The sequence below is a fragment of the Lepidochelys olivacea genome, assembly GCF_965140295.1.
Source record: "Lepidochelys olivacea isolate rLepOli2 genome assembly, chromosome: 9".
Classification (NCBI taxonomy): Eukaryota; Metazoa; Chordata; order Testudines; family Cheloniidae; genus Lepidochelys; species Lepidochelys olivacea.
Window position 1 is genome coordinate 50451076 of NC_140419.1, and position 19683 is coordinate 50470758.

The following is a 19683-nucleotide window of genomic DNA, read 5'->3' on the forward strand; positions in this document are numbered from 1 at the left end:
CCCGAAAAAGAAAAAACCTTTAGGGGAGTGGCTAGGGCCTTTACCTGAAATGTGGTAAAATCCAGGTTCAAATCCCTGCTCCAGAACACACTCAACATGGGGTTTCTTTATTCAGCAAAAATTCCAAGAAATTCCAGAGTCAATACAGCCTGGACTGTTTGTTTCCCCCAGAATTGCCACTGAACTGGAAAAAACCTGAATTAATTGCCCGGCTCTGAATATTCTTGCTGTTTGGGTATCACACTCACCAATCCTCAGCCAAAGGATTCTGTTCAGTGCTCTGTTTGAAATTCAGCTTGACCCATAATGAGAACACAGGTTCAAGAGGGTTTAATCTGTCAACAGTGGGGCTCTGCCTTGATTTCAGCCATCAGTGTAGGGGCATTGATACAAACCTGTAGTGTAGGCAGGGTAAATGGAATGAGCACTAGGTACCACGGTGCAAAGAGCCTCTTTGCCCAGCTATACAGGAAGTTTGCATTGCAGCAGCTATGCTGACAGCTGGCTAATCACCAGTGGAGACAAGGCTTTGGTTTAAACAGGGTTTTGCTGCTGAGTCTTGATGAGGCCAAATGGCATTTAAGCCCAGTTGGAAAACCATGGGCTACAACTAAAATAGCTTAATCCAAATAACTATGATTTAAACTGATTAGGCGTACGCAGCATAAGCACTGGTATTGTCAAAGTTTACATTGTAAAGCAGTTAGATTGGCTCCTTGCGAACAATATCCTATGAGGAAAATGAATGAATAGGAGCAGAACACATAGGAGTGGTTAAAGGACTGAAAGCAGCAAGCAAAGAAAGGCTACTGCCGAAGGTGATGATCGGGCCCCCTTTCTGAGTGCAATTCTAACATGCGTCAGCTTAGAAAAATCTCTCTTGACCCTTGGCTTGTTCTGCTCTTCAAAATTTCATGCACCGGTTTCCCTTGAGCTGGTCACTTGGTGAACTGCAAGCCACTGTGGGGAGGCAGCAAGCCATTTGCCTAGCCCATGAAGGAACTGTAGGGAGCCCCTGCCTGCCCACAGGACAGCATTGCACCTTCCACTGGGAAGGTGACATGCATGGAGGTGCGGTCCAGAGACAACTTTTCTCTCCCAGTGTGTGGGGAGTGCCCAAGGCAGGGAATGGCTCCTCGAGGCTGTTATGCTGCCCGTCCAGATCCTCTGACTTTCTTGCACTGCTTCACAAGAGGCCGCATGGAGATTGCTCCTGTGATGGACATTGGTAGCTCTGGGAGCTAGACAAATTCAGACTGCAAGTAAGGTGCAAATGTCTGACTGTGAGGACGTTTAACCATTGAACAACTCTCAGAGAATCCACCATGTCTCTAAATCACTTGGAGTCTTTAAATGAAGACGGAGTTTCTTTCTAAAAGTTCTGGCTCTGCCACAAGTCATATGGTCTAGTTGTTGACCTCCCTTCTGGGGCCAATGGGATGCAGCAGGCCGGACTGGATGACCACTGGTCCATCCTGGTCTTAACATCTAGGAATCGCATTTTGAAGCCCCCGTTCTTATTTTCAGGTTATGGCACTATCCCCTGTGTCCATTTCATTCCACTGACATTCTCATGACTTACCGTCGGTTCATGTCTCCTGCTCTATTTGTTATCCATTGCATGCCAGGATGGGGTCAAACACAAGCAAATCCAGTTCATGCTGGGGTGTTTAAAAATGGGGCCAAGCCAGGTGCAGACACAGCTGTTTTGTAAGGGTGTTGCAGCCCAGCTGGGTCCCGGATGGGTGGAGGATGAGCAGACACTTTTGTCTCCACCAGCCCCTTAACCTCTTCAGATACCTTACTCCTTCCTTCCAACTATGCAGACCAGAAAGACTGTTCCCTGGAGTTGACAAGCTGCGTGGGGCCCAGGAACAGTAAAGAGGAATTAATGATGAATCAATCCATAATCCATCATTTCAATATGCTGGGTGAATAAACAGAGCCATTACATTTCACATGTAAAAAAGGAGTGGGTTAATTGAGCCCATGTTACTTTATTGCAGATCTTTCAGGGTGCAGGACAGCCTTGCCCTTGTAATATGATAAGTCTATCAGGTGTAGCTGACCTGTCTGAGGTTCTTATAATGCTCACTGTCAATAAAGCACTCCTTAAACAGCTTAAGAACTGGCTAATTGACAAATCTCAGACTGTAGTTGTCAATGGGGAATCGTCACTGGATGTGGGTGTACCGGAGTCAGTTGCCTCCTGAGCATGCCCTCGTGATCCAGGGTGACTCTGCAGCACCCTGCCTTATCTGCTTCTTCTGTTTGGGGTGTGACATATGAAGCAGGAAGAGAGCCTGAAACATAAGCCCTTGTATCAGAAGCCTGGTATGAGGCCTGAGGCCTGGGCTAAAGTAGTGGTCAAAGCCTTGCTGATATAAAGCAAAGTCAGGTTGTGAGCTAGAGGCAGGCCCTGCTCGCAGAATTTGGCAAGAACAGGGCTGATGTTGTAAAAATGCATATTACAAAGAGGTGCTGAGCACAGAGCACTCACACAAGCACGTTCCAGAGGGGTGGTACCAGAACATCCCAAAACCAGCACATTCCCTAAAGAGAACAGGAACACAGTGACCTATCCTAAAGATAAGGTCAGGATGACAGCTTGATGGATATAAATGTTTTGATCGAACCAACATGTACAAGGTAATGGGTGGCACCCAGATACGTCTGAGGGTGACACTTAGATACATCAGAGGGTGGCACCTGGCCACGACAGAGGGGCAATACATAACTTGTTTGTATTGGTGTATAAAGAGGTATCTCAGAGGGAGTGTCTTTGACTGGCCGAGGGGATAATGGAAAGTCCCGTCATTAACTGAGCTAGTCCATTGCAATGGGCATACATTTGTTAGTGTACCTGTAACCATGGAGCCAGGACATTGGAACCATGCTTCGTTGACCATAAACCTGATCAAATGCCTTTGCTACAAACCAAGTCTATGGTTATTGGGCAGTTCAATAGAGGTCCGCCATGTCAACCATCTGTGCACAGCTGGGACAGCACACAGAAAGAACACACATGCAGCCAACATCTAACAATAATACACTGGGGTACAATCCAGACCAGTGGGGGGCTGTCTCACCCCTGCCCTGTAACCTGGGGTACCTTGCAATGCCTTGCTGTTCCTGCCTTCAACCTGGACTGTGCACAATCAGCCACCAGCATGCAGGTCACTCCAAGATGCCAGTGTCCACAATGATCCTGTTGTATGTGCTTGTGTGACAACAGAAGAAGGGAATGACTTCCTTACAGAAACAATTGATACATCAGGAAATGCACACACAGCAGAATACTTACAAGAAGTAGCAGTAAAAGCTATAACAAACTGTGAAAAAAAATTCAAATGTTTAGTACGTAGCTTGGTCACAGACAATGCTGCAAATGTATCCAAGATGAGAAGAAATTTAGGAGAGAGAAAAGAGCGTCCCAAGCTAATAACATACGGTTGCAGTGCTCATTTGATGCACTTTCTAGCCAAAGACTTCAGTGTTCCAGCAATAAAGGCTAATGTTGCTGAAATTGCAAAATACTTCTGTAAAAACCACTTTACAGCAGCTGCTCTGAAAAAAGTGGGAGGAACCAGGCTAACTCTCCCACAAGACGTGCGATGGAACTCAGCAGTGGACTGTTTTGAGCACTACATCAAGAACTGGCCTAATCTGATAATTTGTGAACAAAACAGTGAAAAGATAGCTGGCCCTGTCACAGCCAAAGTTCTCAACATTGGGCTTAAGAGAAATGTTGAACACATGCCGAGTACCCTGAAGCCTATTTCTGTAGCCTTAAACAAAACACAGGGAAATAGCTGTTTTATTGCTGACGCTGTTGAAATTTGGAAAGAATTGAGTGAGATCTTAAAAAGAAAAATATGCAATGACAGAGTTAAATTACAAGCATTAAAAAAAATGAATGGGACAAGCACTATCTCCAGCTCATTTTCTTGCAGATGTTCTCAATAGTCGGTACCAGGGTCAAACCTCAACTGCTGAAGAAGAGGAGTTGACTATGACATGGAGATCCAGCAATCATCTCTCCATAATGCCAACTATAATAAACTTCAGAGCTAAGGGTGACCCATTCAAGAAATATATGTTTGCTGATGATGTTTTAAAGAAAGTTACACCAGTGAACTGGTGGAAGTCACTTAAGCACTTGGATTCAGAGACTGTTGAAGTAATAATCTCACTTGTAACAGCAGTAGCTTCTTCTGCCCGTGTAGAAAGAATATTTTCTTCCTTTGTACTAATTCATTCCAGACTGAGAAATCATTTGGGACCTGAAAAAGCAGGAAAGCTTGTTTTTCTTTTCCAGATTATGAACAAACAGGAAAATGAAGGTGAAGACAATTGAGTTAGCTGCAGAAGCCAATATTTTAAGTTTCTTATGTTGACCTGGCTGACATAGTCGATTTAATTTTTGTTTTTGTTTTTTTTCAATATTTCATTTAACTACTTTAGTTAAAAACAATTTTAACAAAAACAAACCTGATTTTAAAAAACTTGAATGTTTAAATTCAAAAATTCATATGCTTGTTTTGTTAAAATATTATATGTTTGCTGTTGAAGGAAAAAAATCCAGAATACATAATGTTGTTGTTTTAGTTAAATGAAACAATTTAAATGTCTGTCTGGTGATGTATTAGGAGGAGAACAGCATGGCAAGAAAATCCTCCAATATTAATGATTAACCTGTTGAATTGGAGATAGTTCACCTCCCAATGACTTCATAAATATCTGCTTCAGTTACCTTTGGTAAGTGAAATAACCAAACAATCATTCATTTTCTGATATACCTGCAAAACTAATCTGAAAAGTTTTCAAAATAAATCACTTAAAAATGTATAGTGTGTACCTTCTAAAAATGAAACCTACATCTATCTCTGAGTTGTGAAGTATATGTATTAAGGTTATAACAACCAACAAGAATGCACTTTTATGTAGAAATCCATGATTAAATCGAGTCATCCTGACTAGTGATTTAAATCAAATCCACCCTGGTTGAAACCTGCAAGTGACCTGTGCCCCATGCTTCAGAGGAAGGCAACCCCCCACCAGGGTCTCTGCCAATTTGACCTGGGGGGAAATTCCTTCCCAACCCCAAACATGGCAATCAGTTAAACCCTGAGCATGTGGGCTAGATCCACCAGCCAGACACCTGGGAAAGAACTCTCTGTAGTAACTCAGAGCCCTTCCTATCTAGTGTTCCATCATTGGCCATTGGGGCAATTTGCTGCTAGCAGTCGCAGACTGGCCACATGCCATTGTAGGCAGTCTCATCATCCCATCCCTCCATAAACTTATCAAGCTCAGTCTTGAAGCCAGTTAGGTTTTTTTCCCCTACTGCTCCGCTTGGGAGGCTGGTCTAGAACTTCACTCCTCTAACGGTTAGAAACCTTCACCTAATTTCAAGCCTAAATTTGTTGATGGCCAGTTTACTTCCTGCTGCTGCTCTTCTGTCTGCCTTTCTTTGGCTCTTAATTCTGCTTGCTAACTTTGATGTTCATGTTCTTTGTCTTCCTGTTCTATTTCCAATCTGCCCAGCTCTAGCTTTGCAGTTGTTTCACCGGTGCTCATATTTATGCTTTACTGTTTCTATTTCCCTTCCCCAAAATAAGCGAACAGAAAACAATGAACTCTGACCTCTCTTTGACTGTTTCCAGCACTACACTTGAGACTCACTTACACTTTAAGCACTGATAGAGCAATTTTAAGCCTCATTTAAAACAACGAGTTGTGCATAAGCCATAGTTCTCTGTACCACTGTGACATGCCAGGGTACAATCTAGACCCATGGGGGGCTGTGTCACCGCTGCCCTATAACCTGGGTTGCCTTGCAATATCCTGCTATTGTTACCTCCAACTTGGACTGCTCACAACCAGCCACCAACATGCAGGTCACCCCCAGATGTGTTTGTCTAACTGCATCCTGCCAGTCACCAGCTTTGGTTATACTGCAGGGTGACTCCAACACATTCCCAGTCCCAGACTTTCCCCCAGAAGTGTTCGTCCTGTCCTAGACAGTCCACATATATTAAGTCCAATATTTCTTTTAGGGAATAATATTCACTAGCTTGTTATCTTAAATAGAATTACCCAGACACTTCCACTCAAACACACTGGATTAGATAAAACAAATGTATTAACTACAGAAGGAGATTTTAAGTGAATACAAGTAATGAGTCATAGAAGTCAGAAATGGTTACAAGAAAAATAAAGATAAAACGCTAACTGTTGCTTAACTTAAACTATATTAGATTTAAGCAAAGTTTCTGAAAACATGCTTCCAGCAACATTACTGAGCAATCTCTTCTGGTCAGGCCCACCCCCCAAGTCCAACAGCTATTTCCTGTCTTTGCAGGTGTAAAGAATGTGATGGGCAGGGAGGTGGGGGGGGTGCCTTGGGTTTATTGACCCTCCTTTTTATAGTATCAGTCCCTTTCTGGAAAAACATTTCCAGCTGACACCCAGGAGACAAAGAGTCTATGTGGATGGATGTTCCCTGCTTCTTTTTTTTTCCACCTGTTTGAGCTTCCTTTGTTTTCCCTTCCTGCTTGAAGACTCTGGTTACTGCTTAAATGCAAATTAAGCCAAGCACACATTCTTCTGTTAGGACATCCTTTGTTTGTCAACATCTGCCCGGGCAGGGCTGTGGGGTTTGGAACATATGTGAATAACATCATACAGGAGAATCTTATAACTTCACATATAATGTTGCCACACATATTGTATCAGGACAATGCTGACCAGCAAATTATGAGTTTTCAAATGATACCTCACAAGGCATAGTTTGTACAAAGAGCATGTAGGGTACAATAGTATATAGGGTGTAAATATAGAGGTGTATTCTGTCACACAGAGCACCTTGAAAAGTCCACATCGTTGAGATGTTCAAGACATTCTATTTTGGGGTTCCAGGTTATTAAATCCTGCACAGCATCCTTCAGAAGAGAACCCAAACCCTACAGGTTTCTCCCCAGTCCCAATTTGGGCCCAGCCCTTCCACCCTGATTGTCTTGCTCTCACAGCACTTCTTGCCTTGAGTTTGTCCTTCTGCATAGGACTTCCCTGCTAGTGTGTCCCCACTTTTGACCCAGACCCTGCTAGGACCAGATTATTGTAGGACCTTGGGCCTCAGATTTTGATGGGCTCCAAAAATGTATTTGACTTCCTACGTTGTTATTCAGTGGGTGGCCGTACGCCAGATCCCACACATGGGGCTTCCCTTTGACTCCTTGCTGGACATCCATTCATTCATGTCTCCTGGGGAGCAGCAGAGCTCTCTCTGTTCCCCCCAGGAGCTGAGCCTAATCTCATGGAGGGGAGGAGGGGCAGAAAGAATGCAGTAGCTCAGGATGGTTCTGCTCCCTCTTCCACTTCCCCTTCTGTGAGCAGGGATGGTTCCTCTGCTCATCCCCATATCACACCACTGGCGAGGGGAAGAAGAATTCTAGAGCTCTCCTCCAGCCTAGCAGGAGGAGCACCCCACCTGCAGCCCCCTGGCCTGGGAGAGGGGGGGTGAGAAATCCAAGTAGGGGCAGGGTCAGAATGGGAAGCCACATCTTGACTTCTAATTTTAATTTCATTGGGGTTTTTAGGATATCAATAGTATCACAGTGTATTTGTCCGATTATTTGTTTACAAGGTTTTGTTGGAATATTCTCTAGCAGCACACTTAACCATTTATTCTGAGACTAATAAATACAGTCTGGCACATGCCTCCTGAAAGAGTGCAGCCCCAGGCCGGTGGCAGGCTCACCAGTCAGCAAAGACATGAAGAGACCCTAGAGAGTGATCTTTGGCCCGCCAAGATTTGGACATTACATTTGCTGGTGAGCCAGATAAGGGCATTGAATAGCACTGCTCTAGGTAATGAAAGCCATAGCATCACTCTGTGTATTACTACCAGTTAGATGCTGACATTAAAATGGTTTTGTTTTACTATCCAACTTTACAGTTAAATGGGTTATACTAACACCCAGAAATGAAATAACCAAGGTAATTGCACACAAGAGTGCTTGGCAGCAAGCCTACATAGTGGTGAAATAGGAATTGAATGTGCAAAGGGGAGCTCCTAATCACCTTGAGCCCTCATCAAACTGAATCCAGACCTGGGCCCTGCAGGTTCGGCAGGCATCAGCCAACCCCCTGCAATCCGTTCTCTCTCCAGGCATCTTCCCCCCCCCCCCTCCTCAGACGTTCTTGTTAAACCCTGGATTTGTGCTGGAAATGGCCCACCTTGATTATCATACACATTGTAAGGAGAGTGGTCACTTTAGATAAGCTATTGCCAGCAGGAGAGTGGGGTGGGGGGAGGTATTTTTTCATGCTTTGTGTGTATAAAAGATCTTCTACACTTTCCACAGTATGCATCCGATGAAGTGAGCTGTAGCTCACGAAAGCTTATGCTCAAATAAATTGGTTAGTCTCTAAGGTGCCACAAGTACTCCTTTTCTTTTCACCCAAGAAATGTACACACACCACTACTTTGGAAAAACAATTCAAAATGAGATCATACAGTTACTGGCAACAAAAGTCAAACAGAAGATTGTGGCAGATCTGAAGTCAGCAAGATATTACTCTGTTATTCTGGACTGCACACCTGACATCAGCCATATGGAACAAATGGCTTTAATGGTGCGTTTTGTAACAACAACAGAACCTAGTGAAAATGTCCCTGCAATGGTGACTGTCGGAGAGCATTTTCTAGAATTTATTGACATAGATGATACTACAGGAGCTGGTATGATAAATGTGCTTCTTAAAAAGCTGGAAGATATGGGAATTGCGATAGCTGACGTGAGAGGTCAGGGCTACGATAATGGTGCCAACAGGAGAGAAAAGAACAGAGGAGTGCAGACACGGATCCGAGAGTTAAAACCCTCTAGCTTTTTTTGTCCTGTGCAGTTCTCATTCATTGAACTTGGTGGTCAGTGATGCAGCATCAGCTTCTAGTGAGGCTGCTGAATTTTTTTATGTAATTCAAAGCATCTATATATTTTTCTCTGCATCAACTCATCGATGGCAAATTTTGAAGCAACATCTGGAAACATCCTCTCTGACACTGAAACCACTGAGTGCCACACGATGGGAAACTCAAGTGGAGGTGATAAAGCCTATCAAATACCAAATCAGGAAGATAGATGATGCCATAGTTGCCATTATGGAGGATAATGCTATGACAGGAATGGTTCATGGGAGAACAGTGGCAGAGGGAAATGGAATCACCAGAAACATTCATAACTTCAAATTTCTGTGTGGCTTAGTGTTGTGGCATGACATACTGTTTGAAATAAATGTTGTAAGCAAGAGACTCCAAGGTGTTGACCTTGATATATCTGGAGCAATGGAACAATTGGACAAAGCAAAGTCATACCTACAGTTTTACTGGTCAGATGAGGGATTTCAAAACATTCTGAAGAGTGCACAGAAGTTGGCAGAGGAACTTCACACTGAAGCTATTTTCCCACCCATTCAAGAATACAAGAGTCACCGAAGAAGAAGACATTTTGATTACAAGGCATGGGATAATCCCATAAGAGACCCCAAACAACAATTCAAAGTTGAATTCTTTAACCAGGTGCTAGATTGTGCAATATAGTCTGTTGAAGAACGCTTCATGCAGCTCAAGGAACACAGCGGTATATTGGGGATGTTGTATGATATTCCAAAATTCCTCGCTATACCTGAAGAAGACCTACACCAGCAATGCAAGGCACTAGAGACAGTGTTGACACATGATGACGTGTGATATTGATGTGAGTGATTTAGATGATGAACTGAAAGCCTTTTCAAGATACATTTCAGCAGGATCAACTGCAAAGGCTGTTCGGGAATATATATGCACAAATAAGATGACCACCCTCTTTCCAAATGCTTTTGTTGCTCTGCACATACTTCTAACACTTCCTGTAATAGTTGCCAGTGGAGAACGCAGCTTCTCCAAGCTGAAGGTAATAAAAACACATTTATGCTCCACAATGACACAGGAGAGGCTGGTCGGCCTTGTAACTATCTCAACAGAGCATGAGCTGGCCCAGACCATGGAGCTTCAGGAAGCAGTTCAACTCTTTGCAACCAAGAAGGCAGGGAAAGCACGACTTTGATTATTCGAACTGATAAAAATGTCAGTGTTTACTATGCAGACAAGAAAAGTTACATTTGCTGTTCAGGCATTTGAAAGTTGTGTTACTTAAAATTTTTGAACAAGGCATTTTAAGTTGTTAGTTCTCCTTTATTGGGGTAGGTAGCAGAGCAGTACCGTGAGAGAAGTAGAACAGGAAGAAGGCAGAATTGAGACCTTTCAAAGTTTTGGCCCAAGTGAGGGGGTATGGGGGTGTCATTTGAGCTCCCTGCCTCAGGTGCAACCTGTGTAGGAGTAGGATTTTATATTTGTATTAAAGGTTATAATAATTGAAAGCCAGGAATAGACTAGAATAGTCCTTATGGCTGATTATGGTCACCTTTTGATTTAGGATAAGATTTCATTACAGTATTTGCTATAAGGTCTTGCTTCTTGTATACATTGCAAACTAAGTTGTGTAAGGTTCTTTTGTAATTCCTTTAGTAACCATATAATCCTTTCCAAAATGTTATCCTTTCTGAAGGTCTCTGTAAAAGACTGTTTGTGTGAATGAGGAATGTATGCATCAGGAAAAGATAAGGTGTGAAGGCCATTGTAATAGCCAGATGGTCAAGGAAAAAGGAGTGAAGAGACTTAACAACACCAGAGAACCATCAATAATAATTAAGAAAGGGCAGATTGATGACCCTGAGGTGGAGGCTGGCACCCCTAAGTAGAAGACAATTGATTAAATCGAAACCAGGACAGGCTGACCCTCTCTGAGGTGTTTTGGAATGTTAACATCAAAAGATAACACCAATTAAGGAGTAATCAGTCACAAATTGACACAGCAAAATCCATAGACTTCAACAGAGAGAAAAAAGACTATAAGAACAGGGTGCTTGGCCATGGGACTTCGGGTTCATCTTGCCACAACTCCAGGAGCATCAGATCATGACCGACAGAGCCCGGCTCCCCTCTGCGACCAATCTGGCTGGCCACTAGATTGATCCAGACTCTGGACTGGTAACTATAAACATCAACTGGCAGGACTGTGTGCATGGTGTGTGTGTGTATGTGTGTGTGTAACTGAAAAGCATATGCTAACTGCTGTATTCTCAATAAATGCGGTGTGCTGCCTTTTCCCTGAAAAAGATCCCGTGTGATTCTTATAAGCGTAACACCTGGACCCTACGACTGGTCCCCTATCTGGCTGGTGAGGTGCAGGCTGCCTGTATGGCACTAAACAATGAACAGGTCAAGGATTATGACACGGTGAAGGTGCCCAGCCTAGACCGAGTGGGACTCTCAGTGAAGTACTGACTGAAATTTCGGTCGGCCCGGTGGATTGGGGGTTTGTGGCCCCGAGCCTTTGCCCAGAAACTGATGGACTGCGCCACGTGTTGGTTGCAGCTGCACACCCAAACGGTGGGTGAAATCATGGACAGGGTGATCTTTGAGCAGTTTGTACAGGGCCTCGCAGAGACCATGAGAGACTGGGTCCGGCGACACCAGCCGAATATGATGGAGGCCACTGTCAAACTGAGGGAGGAGTATGCAGAGGCGGATTTTCCTCAAAAGGAGGGCAGGACATGGCGTGACCTAGAGTGGGGAGGAAACCCTGAGAACCACCCGCCTCCCCCCCTCCCACGAGAAGCCCAGAGAAGAGGAAGGAGGAAACCAAGGGAGCTCCTAGTCACCCAGGGCAGCTTGTGTGCTGGCGGTGTGGATAGCTGTGACTGGTGTGACCTGTGGTTAGCAGCAGAACTGTGGGAAGTCTGCCCCCTACCCACTGTACCTTCTGTGAGTGGGGGATGGACAAATCCCACAAGGAGGACCCCAGGGATCACCCAGTGGGAGGTGGGGGGCTTCCCTAGAGTAACCTCACAGGCAGGGGGAGAAGAGGCCGGACCAGGTCCCTGGCAGTCATTTAAGGGGGGAGGTGTGTGGCAGGGTGCTGGTTGAGAAGCCCTTAATCAACTCCAACCCCAATCAAGGGGCATGGAGGGGCTGGGTGAATAGCCTGGTGCCTACCCGGTAACTGGCCGCACCTGCTAGTCTTATTAGCCTGGAGCTATAAAGGCTGGGAGGAAGCCAGAGAAGGGGGAAGTGGGAAAGTGAAAGGTCAGGCACAGAAGGAAGTGGGAACCTGCTAGTCTGTTGCTGGCCAGACCTGTTGTAGGCAAAGTAGCTGTGAATCCTGTATATAGTTGGGAACTGGTGGTGGGAAACCTTTTGAGAATAAAGAGCACCGGTGTTGCTCCAGACTGAAATATCTCTGACTTATTGAAGAGGGAGGCCCAGGGGCTGAATACCCAGGGGTGCAGCGTGAACCCCATTACAGGATCCAAAAGGTTGCAGAAGCTTTCTATAATAAGCAAGCTCTATATGCCCGTTAGGGCTAACCCAGAATAAGCATTGGGGATTTTTTGCTTATGCTTCATAATCCTTGCCTTCAGAGTCCAAGCAGCATAACGATAGTTTCTTCTTGTTAGGGTTCAAGTTGATGGGATGAGTCCACATGCATGTCTCCTCTTCATGGGGGGAGCACAACCACACAGTCTTTTCTCCTCTGATGTTTCACAATGTTTTGTCTGGTGTCTATGGGCCTTCTTTTGTTGGGCAGGAGATAACACCTCCTAGGGCAAACTAGTATTTCACACTTGGGAATGCATCTCTCCTGACTGGTGGTTTACAGTTTCAGAGCAAACACTTAAATATTACCTTATAACACAGGATATAGATATTATAAGTGAGATTAATGCATGCAGCAACTTATAAGTATGTCATAAACACTAAATCCGTTTTTATAATGGATAAATTATACCAGGTATAACAATACTAATGCACAGGTCAGCCAGACTGGTTTCCAGCTATGCGTTCGTGGGTGTTCAGCTGAGACCTAGGGTCTGCCAATGTCACAGTAAATATAAAATAATTGCTGATAAAACTTGTGGATGACACAGAGGTTGACAGAGTGGTAATATTGAGAGCAGGGCATTCATACAGATCTGTCTGGCTCACTTGGTAAGCTGGGCCCTTTCAAACAAAATGTTTTAATACAGCCAGATGGAACGTTATACAGCTAGGATCAAGAAGCGCAAGCCATACCTACAGAATGGGAAACTGTATCCTGGAAAGCAGTAACTCTGAAAAGATCTAGGAGTCATGGTGGCCAGACAACTCAACATGAGCTCCCAGTGTGGATGCTGGGGTGAAAGGGGCTACCATGGTCTCTCATTGTATGATCAGGGGAATAGTGAGTAGGAGAAGGGAGGTGATTTTTGGTCAAGCCAAATGAGGTCTGTGCTTATCCAGGTGTCTGTCTTCTGTAACGTGATAACTTTTGACTGCCATGTGACAAAGCCAGGTACAATCCAGACTAATGAGTAGCTGAGTCACCCCTGCCCTCTACCCTGGCATGCCCTTTACACTGCCTTGCTGCTGTAGCCTCCAGCCTGGACTGCTCACAAACAGCCTCCAGCATGGAAATCACTCCCAGCGATGCCTGTGTCTGTGTGCTGCAGCCAGCCAGCTGTCTCTTGGCTCTCCCCAGCCTTGGTTATACTGCAGGGTGACCCCAACTCATTCCCAGTGTTAACTTTTCCTCCACAAATGTATGTCCTGTACTGCACATCCCTCTCCTGGGACAATCCCTCTATATAAAGTCCATTATTTCTTTAATAGAAATAATATGCACACAACTTGCCAACCTAAATGGCATTTCCCAGACACTTCAATTTAAATATACAGGATTAGATAAAACAAGGCCCTGGCGCTTCTATGTTGCTGCTTTTGGCCTGAACTGTTAACCAGTGTTCAGGGGCCCTGCGGGTTATTTCTGTTAGGAGTAGAAACTGGTGATGGACTCAGGTGTATCTCTGTTGCAAAGAATGTATATAAAGTCATGTTTCTCTGAGCACAGTAGAAATCAAAGAGGAGGCAGATTTCTTGTTCAAAAATCCCAGTCTGCTTCCAGCCAGTTCTGTGTTCAAAAGCAGTGCACGCTCTCGACTGCCTTTCAGGGCCACCATATCAATCCTGCTCTAGCTTTTGACATTCGCTCACACATTTTTTTTTTTTTAAGAAAAAAGTGCTGTGTCGCACACAATCAAGTTCACTAAAGAAAGACCATCAATTACTGATCGCTTTATGTTACTTAAGCATCTGATTAGGCACTTGATTAAAAAGTGTACCACTGTAAGTTCAGAATGTATCACCACAGTCTAGTTCCAATGTGTTTAAATGTAAATGAAGTGTTTCTAAATTAAATACATTGCATGTATTTATTTTCAGAGGGAAAATAAACTGACGTGCATCTGCTCAGACCTATCAGTTCCACCTCTTATCTTTATCCTGAATGGAGGGTGGTCGGTACGCCCAGCAGATTGGTCTATACACCAAGGACATGCCCGCTGGTAGTCACCAACACCCCGCAACATATCAATACTCCCCATCTCAGCTCTGGACATCATCCTGATGGAGCCTAAAATGGTGACACCCTAAACAACCCAGCCCAGAATGAAAGAAAATAAACAATTTTAACAAGTTGCAAAGTATACAAGCTTAATTAGCTCTTAGTGCCTTTCTGTCAGGACACTCCCCCATCACCAACTCAAAACAATTTTACTCCCATCTAAATCTCCTTGATCTTTTCTCCCTGCCTGATTTGCTTTCAACCAAGAGGGAGGGGCCTCTTTCACTGCAACCCTGATAAGAGTCTATTGCTTCTGCTGGCTGGGAGAGACCTGCCCGATTTGTTCTAATAGGGGACTCATTACTGTCATACCTCTTCCAGCCTCAGCTTCCACAGCTACATTCTCAGTTTTTGAGGGTAGCCATGCTGAAATCCTGTCCCCTGATTGCTTTTGGTTTAGTCCGGGGACACAACTGAATTCTGTACACCACCTCATTTATTTGGGGTCAATACTGTATACAGTCACAGCCAAGGTTTACTCAGCTTAGGTCTCCTATCTTTCTTTCTCCTAGGATTGTGGAACCAGCACCCAGATGGCTCTTTGTCTATTGGGCCTCTGCTCAATGCATCCAATACAATGCTGTCTTTCTTGCCGTGTGCTGATGTCATCTCCAGCAGAGACCATCAAACCCCAGCTGTGCCTGCTTGTGGAGACGGTCAGTTTTCAGAGAATAAGAGGGGGAAAAAGGTGAGGCCTTTGCTACCCCACCATCTCACAGAGATCCCTTCTCCTTTGTAAATCCCCTGGCGCTATCTCTGTATGTTCTGCCTTGGACAAGCTCCTGTGTGACGCAATGGCCTTCCTTGTTCTTATGCAGATGGCAATGATCTTCAGAGCCCATCCTTGGCTTTCTAGAATGACCACAGCCTGCTCTTTGTGCCACTTTAAGATCACCCCATTGTCAGAGCTTTCCCAGGAGAGACACTGGACATCAGAGGCAGAAGCATCAGCCTCTCCCACAGCGTGACCAGTTGGCACCTGAGATGCCAGCAGAGTGGAACATATCCAGGGATCTAGTGGCTTCTGTTTTCTCAGCTCTCCAAGATATCTCCTAAGGAGCTCATACATGCTCCATTCAACCCATTAAACAAGGTTCAGAGAAGATCAAGGAGAAACTGAAGAATGTGGCTTCTGCATCATCAGCTCCAACTGACACATTTCTCAGAAGAGAAGACACTTGGCCTTCCCCTTTGTCATGATAGTTCACAAACATTCCTGCGGACTCACAAGGGGTAACATATCTGACATTCTCTTATTCCCCTGGGCCACATCCTCAGCTGCTGTATATCACTGTAGCCTTGTTGAAGTCAGTAGAGCTATGCTGTTTTGCACTAGCAAAGAATATGAATGAAAGCAGCTGCTAGTGTGTTGCCTTTAGCTGCCCAAGTCACTTCAAACACCCAACTAGGTAATGATGGGAAGAGTATGTCTGAGCACAGGCAAATCAGCTCACCAGAATATTCTGTGGTTTCTAACGCTGCTGGGTAAAACAAACCATCTTCCTTCCTCACGCATATGTTCTGAGCAACTGAGAGATGATCCTCACTCTTTCCTTTGCAATTCTCAGGAACCAGTTCACACTGAGCAGATGAGACGACTCCAGTTCCACTCTATGGGTACATCGCCCACTCAGATCCCAGGAAGCTCGTCCTGGCGAGCAGATTGTCTGCCATCCAGGACCACATGACTTCCTGAGTCCTCTTCTAAGTCAGACCCACTCCCCTGATTGCACACTCAGTGCCTTTCCATGCTGTGATAAATGAGAGGGTTGACAAAGCCCTGGCTGGGATGATTTACCTGGGAATTGGTCCTGCTTTGAGCAGGGGGTTGGACTAGATGACCTTCTGGGGTCCCTTCCAACCCTGATATTCTATGATTCTATGATTCTAGGGGGGTAGCTCCCTTCTGTGGACACTCAGCCAGCCAGTTAGCTATAAAGTCCCTCTTGGTGGCTGTCCTCTGCTTGTTTTACCTGTAAAGGGTTAAAAAAGTCTCCCAGCATAGGTAAAAGAAAGGGAGTGGGCACCTGACCAAAAGAGCCAATGGGACAACTAGAACTTTTTAAAATTGAAAACAAGATTCCCCTTTGTGTGTTGTAGTTCTCTGGAGAAGAGGGGAACAGGGCAGCAGTTATGTTGTGAGAAACTGAAGGCCACGTATGAAAATCATCAGAATCATACCTAGAATTGCTTATTTGGAACCCAGATATGTAAGTAGATCAGAAAATGTGTAGGAAGACACAATTAGGTTTATTCCTTTTATTTCCTTATGGCTTGTGGATTCCTCTGTGCTAACTCCAGATGCTTTTGTTGCTCGTAACCTTTAAGCTGAACCCCCAGAAAACTATTTTGGGTGCCTAATTTTTGGAATTGCTCTTTTAAAAATCTAGCAATAGCCTGAGTTTTCAGATGTATTTTCTTTCTTTTTGTTTTTAATAAAAAAATTACCTTTTTTTAAGAACAGGATTTGGATTTTTGTGTCTTAAGAGGATTGTGCACATTTTTTTTGTTAGCTGGTGGCAACAGCTGATTTCTTTGTTTTCCTTTCTCAGCTCTTCCCCGGAAGGGGCGTGAAAGGGCTTGAGGGTACCCCACAGGAAGGAATTTCCAAGTGTGCCTTACTGGGTTCCAAGGGGTTTTGCATTTGGGTGGTGGCAGCATCTACCCATCCAAGGTCAAAGAGAAGCTGTAACCTTGGGAGTTTAATACAAGCCTGGAGTGGCCGGTATTAATTTTTAGAATCCTTGTGGGCCCCCACCTTCTGCACTCGAAGTGCCAGAGTGGGGAATCAGCCTTGACACATGCCCTAAACAAACAACTAATGAATCATTTTCTCTTCCCTGGAGGATCACTGGGATGCTGGAAATAAATCTGGGAGCAACCAACACTCCATGATTGTATTAACTTAGACCCAAGAGATGGCACTTTATTCTAGTAGGGACAGGAGAAATTGGAATGTTAACACCATAATTTTGTTAATATGCCCTCTGAATCCAAGCCCATTGAAGGCAATGGAGAGACTCCCATTGGCTCCAGGCCCTATTATAGTACAGCTGAACATCACTGGAGTCAGTAGTGTTGTCCTTAAGAGGGTGAATTTCCTGGGATAATTTTAGATTGTTTTTGTGCCAGGGTGAGATCTGAGGCCCTTTCTCAGAGCCCTTAGGGTCTCCCCACTGATTCATTAAGGCTACAACACAGAAGTTGTAGGTTCCTTCATAAGTGCCTTGTTGCAATTTCCCAAGCTGCATTCGGAGTATTTACACTCAGTCTTACTCTGGTTACAGTGCCCATATGCAAGTTCTAGAGAAAATTAGAGTGAAATGTTTGGTTTAAATACATGTTCTCATTGGAGAATGGGAGCCTTAGCAGGTAGAGCCCAGCCTGTGAGAGAATTAGAGATTCCTGTCCCAGATCAGGTTTTTGAGAAGTCCTAGGGCTGCAGGATTATGTCATATTTGTACCCTGTCAGAGGAGCTGAGCTGCCCCAGCTCTCCTTCATGTCTCTGGGAGCTGCAAGTGCTCTGCACCTTTGAAAACCAGAGCATTCCATGTATCCATTATCCAGAGATGTTCATTCCCCAGAGGAATAAGCGTCCATGGTAGGACAAAGCAAGGTTTTCCAATCTCAAGTAGGCAAGCAAGGTCCTTCTCCTTAGGGCACAAGAACAAGCCAAGCCAGGCTAGCAGCTACCTTGTGGAGCTTGCCCCTAAAGCCCTAGGGGCTTGTTGAGCCTCAGCTCTCAATGGAGTGTGGATGTTTCCTCACCACTGTCTTCCCTCTGTCTGTTTTGGGAACAACAGCCATTTGGGGAATCCAGGACCCTCTGGGAAAATTCTCCTTTCTGAGAAGTCTTGTGCAAGTGGGCAAGGGGCTGTCACCACAGGGAAGTCATGCACTTGGTGCTCCAGGACAGATCCTCCACTGACCCACCTCCTGGTGAGTGAGTGCGTGCGTGCTACTGGGTGCTGGGGTCAGGGGAAGGGGGGGATCCCAAAGCTCAGATGCACACTCTATAGCATCCAATGTTAAGGGCCACAGGGCTCTATATTCTGTGCTGCTGCAGGAGAGCCTAGTTCTGATGTTAGATTTTTCTGGTGGCATTTAGGCCTAGGGAATTAAATGACTAAAGGCATATTTTCCTTTAGCAGATTCATGCTGGTTATACACAGAATGATTCCCTGGCCTCCTCCTGAGGGATCTACCCAGCACCCGAACTCAAACGGTGCATTCCTCCCAGGGTTTGAAGTGAGCAGGAGGCTGCAGCACCAGCAGGCTCAGCCATGCCTGGATTTGCAGGAAAACATCTGGGATTTTAGGGTTCTAACATGTGTTTTTCCAGAACTGTCTCTACGCAGATCCTCCCTTCTCTGCTCCTTAGCAGGCAGTGAGTTTTCCAGACATGTAGACAAGAATGGAGAAATAGAGGCCACAAGCCCCTTCCAGCATGGCCGTGAATTGAGGCACATCTTTGTACCAAATATGGCCTGATTACAGAGCTTGCTTATGCACACCAGTATTAAAGGATTTTACAATGAACACCATCCAACCCCCCCGTTCCCTGATGGCCCCACCCCGGCCCCATCCAGCCTCCCTGCTCTCTGTCCCCTGACCGCCCACCCCTAACTGACCCCCGCCTCTCCATCCATCCTCCCCTCCTTCGTGACTGCCCCATCCAACCAACCCTTCTCCCTGACCACCACCAGAACCCCTACCCCCATTCAACCACCCTCTGACTGCCCCAACATCTATCCACACTCCCAGCCCCTCACCACCCCCTGAACTCCCCTCCCCCGTTCCCTGCCACTTACCACGTTGCCTGGAGTGCCGGTGGCGCGGCTGCACCAGGACAGGCAGCGACGCACCGCACCGAGCACTAGGTCAGCCTCAGCTCTGCAGCTGCGCTGTACCAGGAGTTCACAGCCCTGCCACCCAGAGCATTGCACCGTAGTGAGCTGAGGCTGCGGGAGAGGGGAGGGAACAGAAGGGAAGGGGCTGGGGGCTAGCCTCCCGGGCCAGGACCTCAGGGGCCAGGCAGAACAGTCCCATGGGCCGGGCTGTAGTTTGCCCACCTCTGGATTAGATGAATGGACTAAGGTGGATAGAAAGCTGGCTAAATTGTCAGGCTCAACGGGTAGT